Genomic DNA, 8,809 nt, shown 5'->3' with positions numbered 1-8,809 from the left:
CCTCACCCTCCAGCGTCACATCTTTTGCTTCCTTGAGGCCTCAGTTCAGGGGACGCTAGCTAGGGGAAGCCTCTAGTTAGTCTTCCTACCTCCTCAAATCTTAGAATTACTTTTTATTTTATTTTTGATTTACTTGTTTTTAAAGGTTGTTTCTCCCCTTCCAGTCCAGCCCAGTAGAGATCAAGGATTGTCTTGGTTTTTTCCTTAACCCAGTACACAGTAGGTGCTAGATAAGTGCTTGTTTATTGATAGCAGTGCTTTTTGAGGTAGCACAGAGCAGGACAGACAACTGAGTGAAAGAACACAAATCAGGCTTCGGAAGGCCCCAGCTGATGCCACCACCCGGAGGACCTGCAGGTTTCCTGATTGAACTGACCTCACCACTGTCTGCAGAGGTACAGAAAACAACACCCCCATTTTCACTCAGGGCTGATGTGCTGATCCGTTTGGCGTGACTGGACTTATTTGGAACAGTGGAGAATGAAATAAGTTAGTGAGAAAGGACAACATGACGTCGGCAAGGGAACCAACCGGGCCATTCCGTCCCTACTTTGCTACCATCTATATACAAGTTCACAGTTTCATATCTAATCAATCCTCTTTTTGCGTTTGAATATGATTTAAGTTAAAAGGTTTCAAGGGGTGAGGGACAGTGGCCAGATCCGCTGTGGCCCCCGAGGCAGAGTATAGGGGAGTGGAGGCCATCCTGGGAGGCATGACCGTGGAGGGGCTGGAAACTAGGGAGACACGTGGGTTGGAACTCCATGTGGCCAGCAGAAGTCGTGGCCTGTCCTTTGGACAGGGAGCCAAGGCCTCTGTGTCCTCTGTGGATCACCAGAGACAAGCCAGAGACTTGGGAGTAGGTTAGGAGGGACAGGGCACACGGTGAGGAGGCTGCTACTTCTCAGTTACCCTGAAAGCTTGTGGTTTCCTTGGCCAGTGCCAGGATCAGCCCCACTTTCCAGAGGCCCCCAGCCAGAGAGAAGCCTATGGTGCTATTCTAGAATGGACTTTTGGAGGAAACTGTGTGTGCGAGGAGGGCAAGAGGAGGCCTGGCTGCTCCTTTGGCGTTCGATGATCTGACCAAGAGCATAATCAGGAGAGTCGTGGCCTGTGGGTGCTCAGGGTCCTCGGGCCAGGACCGCCTGGGCCTAGAGAGAAGGCCACACACAGCCCACGCCAGCCACCAGCTCCAGGCTTACCACCCAGCTGGGGCCACTCCATCACTCTGGTGCCGAGTTGCGCTCATGTCCCAGGAAGCAGGTTTTGCACTGGAATCCGGTTTTCCATTCTTCTTTTCTGTGCCACTGCATGACACACATCTGGTGGGCCCAGGCCTGACATTTGTTGCACTGCAGCTGGAAAACCCAAACATCCCCCTTAAATTGTAAGCTCTTTGAGGGCAGGGACTGTGCTTAATACAGTGCCTAGCAAGGAGTAGGCACTTAATATTGATTGGATTGGGCACCACTTATTCCCAGTCAGAAATAATAGCAATTACACTCTGTTCCCCAGAAATTCTTACCTCCCCACCCCCTTCAAGGGCAGCTGAGTCCTCACCCACCCCTAACACATTTTGATCTAACACCAGGGACGACACAGACCCCTCATGGGGTAAAGAAGCCCTCATCTAATTTATCTCAGAAGGATGTCACCATATTGTTTGTCTCCCCTAAGAAATATGGGATAGGGGGCAGCTAAGTGGCATAGTGGATAAAGCACCAGTCCTGGATTCAGGAGCACCTGAGTTCAAATCCAACCTCAGACACGACACTTACTAGCTGTGTGACCCTGGGCAAGTCACTTAACCCTCATGGCCCAGCAAAAAAAAAAAAAAGAAAAAGGAAAAAAAAAGAAAAATGGGATACAAGAAGAGCCAAGTAAGCCTCGTTGTAAAGTAAACTTCAGAGGCACGCACTGAAACCTACAACATGTGAAAGGACTCCCCCAAGGACATCCTGGCCACTGCCTGAAAATCGTGACCACTAAAAGCTATCGTTTCTCATCAGGGTGAGGCCTGGGCCCCAATACTAGGTCCGTTCAATCTTGGGACAGCTCTCCTAGTTAAGGTTCCCAGCTTTGCTGGCCAAGTTTCAGGTAGTTGTCACTAGCACCCAGATGAGCCTGGAGCATCCTGGGATGGGAGGCAGCAGAGTAAAGGTCTCGACTCACCATTGTGAAGAGCTCGCTGTTGCCCTTGTCAGTGAGCTGGTTACAGTACAGACACATGTCCTCCATGCCGAGGATGTTCGCCATCACCATCTCCGACTCCTCAACTGGGGGCAGCTCTGAGGAGGCTGTGGGGAAGGGGGCCGGTGGCAAGCTTTCATCGCTGTCAGACTCTTCTTCTAACTCATGCTCCGAGCTAAGGTCCCCTTCTTCTTCAGACTCATTCTCCACCTAGAAGGGCAAGACCCCAAGCCCTAGGAATCAGCATCTCCTGTGACCGGCTCCCCCTGAAGCCCAGAGAGGCTTCCCTTCCTCTGCTTTTTCTTCCACCCAAGCCCCTTCCCATCCCTCTTCCAGCTCCTACCGCATCATGCCTGGACTGTTGAGGTCCCTAGCCCCCTGACCATCCCCCAGCACACACTGCACCTTCCCACATCACACCTTTGTTCACCTGTCCTTAAAAACCTTCCATGGCTCCCCATTACCTGCTAGACCATTTCAGAACGCTCCGCTTGGAGTTCTGTGCCCTTCAAGATCCAGGCTTGGCCTGTGCCTTCAGCCTCACCTCTAGTTACTCAGAAGCGGTCAGAGGCGATTTACAGAACCTGTCTTTGCTTCCGTTTCCTTGTCTGCATGAGGGCATATTCTCTAAGCCACCTTTTAACTCTATGATGGTGACAATAGCAATAACTGGCACTCACGTCGCTGGGACAGTTTGTAAAGCACTTCACAAATATTATCAATCCTCGACCTTCCAGCATTTAACTACCTAACCGTGACTTCACCCATTCTCCTGACTTTATTAGTAACCTCATTTTCACTTTCATGTTTGTGATGGCACAAGCTCCCTTAATGGGCAGCAGAGAAATGTCCTACTGGGTGCTTCCCTGGCCTCGTTCTCTCCCCTCTTGTAGAGAACTCCCTGGGCATTCATTGAAGAAAGCTCCAGTTTGGTGTTGCAATTATGGTTCCAAAGCGCAGTGCAAGTCCTTTAGGCTCTAAGCCGGAGCATCCAAAGTCAGGGATGCGGCTTAGTGAGAAACTAACAGGGTGAAATAAGCTTCATGTTGGAACATCTGCAGCCACTGTTGGCCACGAATTTGGTTTTGTTCTATCAGTAAAAATGAGGAAAGGTTCATCCCTCCCAACCTCCAACACCGCGAAGGACAGTATCAGAGGTGCCGCTGGGACCTCACCACCACTTCTTCTGCATCTTCCTACAGCAAGGCTGAAGTCCCGGCAACCTCACTCTTGGTTTTCGGAGGGGGGCCAAGGTGGAGAGGTGTGGAGTAGCCAGCGCCACACCCTCACACTGCCATCTGACACAGTGGAAGGGAAGGTTGAGCTTCAAAAAATGTTTTTAAGAATTTTATTTGCCCTACGATATTATGTACTGTAGATTTCGTGTATTAGAAAAAGTGAATATTGTCCAAAATCAATTTTTACTGAGATGTTGGCACAAAAGGTCCCAGAGTGCTAGGGAATTAAAAGCCAGAAAAAAAGTTTTGCTCGTCACCAATTTTATTTTGTGTACTGCATTGTAAGGGCTATTGCAGAGTTACTATTAGAAAAAGTGCCTAGGATCAGAACTAATGGGATAACAAATTGTATGTGGACTGCTATTGACAGGGAGCTTAGCCCCAGTTGGCTGAGTCCACCTTTCTGTAGGCTCCTCTCTCAGCTCTAGGACCCTCACCAAGCAGAGACAGCAGCACAGCAAAGACCTTCCCCCAGGAGACGGCCAAGCAGAAGGTGGACAGACAAATAGCCGGATGGAGGAAGAAAGGAGGATGGGAAGGTAGATGGATGGCAGACGGGGAGATTGATGGCTAGAGGATGATGGGAAGGTAGACGGATAGGAGGGAGGAGCCCCTTACCTGCTTTTGTAGGAAGAGAATACTTGGCAGGTGGAGGTCCCAGTCATCAGTGTTCTCTTTCACCACCAGCTTGAGCAACCTGAAAACCAAAGCAGTTTGTGGGGCTTCCACCGAAAGGGGTGGGGAGGGGAAGCCAGCAGGGGGTGCACCCCTCCTCACAGCCCAGCTGCCCTCCTTCAGACCTGGGCCACATCCCCTCAGGCCCAGAACACAGCGCTTCTCTCAGAAAATAAAGGTGAGTCTCTCCACACAGAGCCAAGATTTCAAGGTTAAGAAGGATCCTAGGGGCAGCCAGGTGGCACAGTGGATAAAGCACTGGCCCTGGATTCAGGAGAACCTGAGTTCAAATCCTGCCTCAGACACTTGACACTTACTAGCTGTGTGACCCTGGTCAAGTCACTTAACCATGACAGCCTCACCTGACAGCCCTGGAAAAAAAAAAAAAAGGATCCCACAGAGTCACTTCTATAGAATGGGGAGCAGTCAAGAGGAGTGGGTAGGACCTGGAGAGAAGCCTGGCTTGGGCATGCACTCACTGCGTGACCGAGCCTCAGTGTTCATCTGGAAAATGGGGGAGAAGAGCACCACCCCTAATAGGGCTGGGGCATTGTGAACCACAAAGTAGAAGCTGCCACCTTATCACTGAACTCCTGTTAGAATCTGAAGGGACCTTAGAGAACCTTTTGTCCAAGCCTCTCATTTTATAAGTTAAACTGAGGCCCAGAGAGGGGGTTGTATTTGTGCATAAGTGTGTGCATGTATATGTGTGAGAAAGGAACTAGCCAAGGCCACACACACACTCTCACATACTCTCACACACTCTCTCTCTCTCTCTCTCTCTCTCTCTCTCTCACACACACACACACACACACACACACACACACACACACACACACACACACACACGCACATTTTCCTCAATTAGCCTGTGGAATCTCAGAGGGCAGGGATCAGGTCATGTGAGGATTTCTTTTCCCTCCTGCCCCCTGATCTTCCCTGCATGGCCATACTGGCCCCCTCTGGTGGAAGATTCACCCCCACAAAGCCTAGGTTCAATCTCTTGGGCGTTAAGTGACTTGCCCAGGGTCACACAGCTAGTAAAGTGTCTGAGGCCAGATTGGAACTCAGGTCCTCCCAACTCCAGGGCCAGTGCTCTATCCACTGCACCATCTAAACCAAAGAGAGCCTGGAGGCGGAAGAGCTAGCTGCGGCCATCTGCCAAGCTTTCGCCCGAGATCATACAGGGCCAGCCAGACGGAGGCCAAAAACACAAGGAGGGGAAGATTCAGGAGAAGAGAGGGCTCACTCACTCCCAGAGATGCTGGGCCCAGGCCACCGACCCTGGCTCACCTCTTCACAAAGGCGTTGGTCTCTTCCAGAAGCCCGTGTGTCTGGGGGTGATACTGAACGACAAGGTCACAGAGGAGCTTGGTCTGCATTCTCAAAGTCTGATTTAGCTGCAAGAAATGGGGGAGGAGAGCTAGGTTGACACGGGAGGTTGGGATGGTACAGACTGTTGGGCAATAGATACAGATGCCATCCGCCGAGTCAGGGGCTAGTCTGGGAGCAGTCTCAGGGCCAGTGCAGATCGGAACTCGGCTCCTAACTACAAGCAGGCAGATCCCTGGGCAAGCATCTTCTCTTTGCTCCTCTGCCAAGTGGAGATCCTTTGCCGGAATGAAGCATCTCTAAGGTCCCTTCCAGATCTAGAACCTAGAAAATTCTAGCACTACTCCCCTAAGTTGCATTGTCCCCTAATGATATGTTTCCAAGCTTTTGCTCACGTCCTTCTCTGCCACCTGTAATGCCGTCCTCCTTCTCTGCCTATCTGAACCCAACCTATCTTCCAAGACTCATCTGAATTCCTGTCTTTCCCTGAAGCAGCGTCCCCCTCCCCCCCCACATCAGCTCTTGACTGGTGACACCCCACACGGACACACCGCTTTTTGGTCTTTTTTTTTTTTTTTTATATTTGGGCACCCAAAGTGCCTACACACTGTGCTAAACACTCAGGAGGCACTCAGCCAGTCAGTGCCAACAAATGACCCTACCTTTTGGACAAATCTACTGCACTGGGTACTGATGATCCTTTCTGGGAAGCCAAATCGATACACCAACTTGAGCACCTGTTCAGCCGTCTCCTCAGGGGAGCAGGTCTTCATGGGGGCAGCCTCGACCCATCGAGTGAAGTGGTCTACGACCACGAAGATGAAGCGAGCCCCCTGCGCCGTCTGCTTCATGGGCCCCACCAGCTGAAGGCTGACAAGATGGAACAGACCTCTGGCCTGGGGGGCACAAAGGGCACGGGTCAGTGGAGCAGAGAAACCCTGGCCGACTGTGTGGCCGGCCGGGCACCACCAGAGGGGTGTCTCCTTCAGACTGACTCACTTCTGGGACAGAGGCGGGAAAAGCACAAACTTGTGTTGATGAAGAGATATCTGAGGCCTCCATAGGCCCATTTCTCAGAAGCTGCCTTGTGCACTAGAGTCTTCCCTCCCTCCTCTCCGGCCAGCCTTTGGAGGTTATTGACCCTCAGCCCTCCCATGATTCCCTCCCCACTGGAATCCGGTGGGAGACTGAACAGCCCCCACAAGTCTCACTGGAGAAAACTGGGGCCCCCTGATACCTGGACCACTGGGGCCACTCTCTTGGGTGCTGCCACTGCTGGGGGGAGGGGCGCCATCTTGGGGGACCTGGGGGGCGTCCTCTGGACCTGAAGTGCCAGGGGCTCTTCCTCCGGAGGTCCCGGGAGCCGTCTCCTCTTAGGTTCTGGGGGCGATTTTGGCTCGGGGACCAAGGGCTCTTCACTCTTACACTTCTTAGCCTCAACCTGTGAAGGAAGGAATGAGATGACTCGAACCCAGCCAAGAAAGACCAAGGCCAGATGGTCCCATCTCCACCCACCCTCCTGGCCATGGCATTTTGGGCCAGTGCAGAAGGGCCCTGGCTCTTCCCTCTCAAGCTCTGCCTCCCACATCGGTGTACCAGCCCTTACCTTGGCATTCTGGGCTTCCAGCTCCGCTAACCGGTCTTTCTGGCATTTCTCACATTCCTTCACCTGTGGATGGAAAAGCCCTAGTTGAGTCAGATGGGGAGAGGGAGGGAGGCTTGCTGCACATGGCGCATCATCCACCCCCTGTTGCTCCCATTCAGCGCGGCTCTTATTCCATGGGCCCTTTCGGCCATCTCGGGAAGCCTCTGGGGCCCTCTCACTTCCCCAACCAGTGTCTTTAATGAGGGAGTCAGAACCAGGTGAACTCCCTCTAGGGAGAAGAGATGCCCCAGAGCCCCTGACCCACTGGCTCAAGCCCTGACCTACAAATGCAGTACCCAGAGCCAAAGGAGAGCTAGACTCAGCAGAGGTGTGCTGTGGACCAGCCTGGGGCTCTGGAGCCCCACCCCCCAAAACAGAACAGGGCTCATGCGAGTGAGCCCTGAAAAACATGAACGAGTGAGAGGCATGGAGGACAGCCTGGAAGGGCAGGAAGAAAGGAGGTGAGTGTTACATGTGAGGAGCATGGAGGCTGGGGCCAAGCCATGCAAGGCTGGTCACACATCCATTCATAAAGTGGGAGAGCTTCTTGGGAGCTCCCCTAGCTCCCCAAGGACTTGGTCTCTTTCCTGTCAATTCCCTTTTATTCTGAATCAGTATCTGGGGAACACACAGCCACTACCTCCCGGGAATACCCTAGACATGCCAGCTCTTAGTGGACAAGGGTTCCCTTTGCCGGCCCCGCCCCCCACATACCCACTGCCGGGCTTGGATGGTGATTCTTGGCCAGAAGTAAGATCTGGTGATGTTGACACCCGTGGCCCGGACGCCATGGTGCCTGTCCTTAGACACAATATGAGCCTCCTCAAATGCTTTCCGCTTCTTCTCCAGGGTGAAGAGAACTCTTTGATACTTACCTTTACCCCGGTAGTAAAGTACATCATCTTGGGGGAAACAGAGGCATGTTTAGCTCCCCCAAAGGACTGGGGTGGTTCCCTAGCCCTGTTTGGGAGTTGCTGGGACATCTCCTCCCAGCTTCCCCAAGACTCCTCTTTCTGCCTCTGTCCTCGCTCCCCTCCCCTCTTGTTTTGTTTTAGTGAGGCAATTGGAGTTAAGTGACTTGCCCAGGGTCACACAGCTAATAAGTGTTAAGTGTCTGCGGCCGAATTTGAGCTCAGGTCCTCTTGACTCCAGGACCGGTGCTCTATCCACTGCCCCACCTAGCTGCCCCTCCCCTCCCCTCTTAACCAGAGGCTCAGTCACCACTTCTGTGCAGATACCCTCACTCTACTTCCCAACTGGTGGAACTCTCTTTTCCTCCCTCCTTGAGTCATTTTCAATCATATCCAAACCTTTGGGACCCCCTAGGAGGTTTTCTTGGCAAAGATGCCCAAGTGGTTTGCCATGTCCTTCTCCAGCTTATTTTACAGATGAGGAAACTGAGGCAAATGGGGTTAAGGGACTTGCCCAAGATCACACAGCTAGAAAGTGTCAGGCTGGACTTGAACTCAGGAAGATGAGTCTTCTTGACTCCAGGCCAAGTGCTCTATCCCGTGCCACCTCTGTCTGCCACCCATACCAAAAAAGGCTTGGAGCTTTTGCCTCCCATGCAGGTGGGCATAGCCCCCTCCCTCCCTCTCAAGGGATCAGCTCTCTCATCCCTCATTCTCCAAATATTCTACCTCTAAGGCTTTTCCCCACAAGTACTCCCCTCCGCCCCATATACGCGTCCTTGCCTTTATTTAGGTATTTCTTCAGCTTCCCTCCCTCA

This window comes from Dromiciops gliroides, chromosome 6 (assembly GCF_019393635.1).
Source record: "Dromiciops gliroides isolate mDroGli1 chromosome 6, mDroGli1.pri, whole genome shotgun sequence".
NCBI lineage: Eukaryota > Metazoa > Chordata > Mammalia > Microbiotheria > Microbiotheriidae > Dromiciops > Dromiciops gliroides.
Note: the sequence above shows the minus strand (reverse complement) of the source record.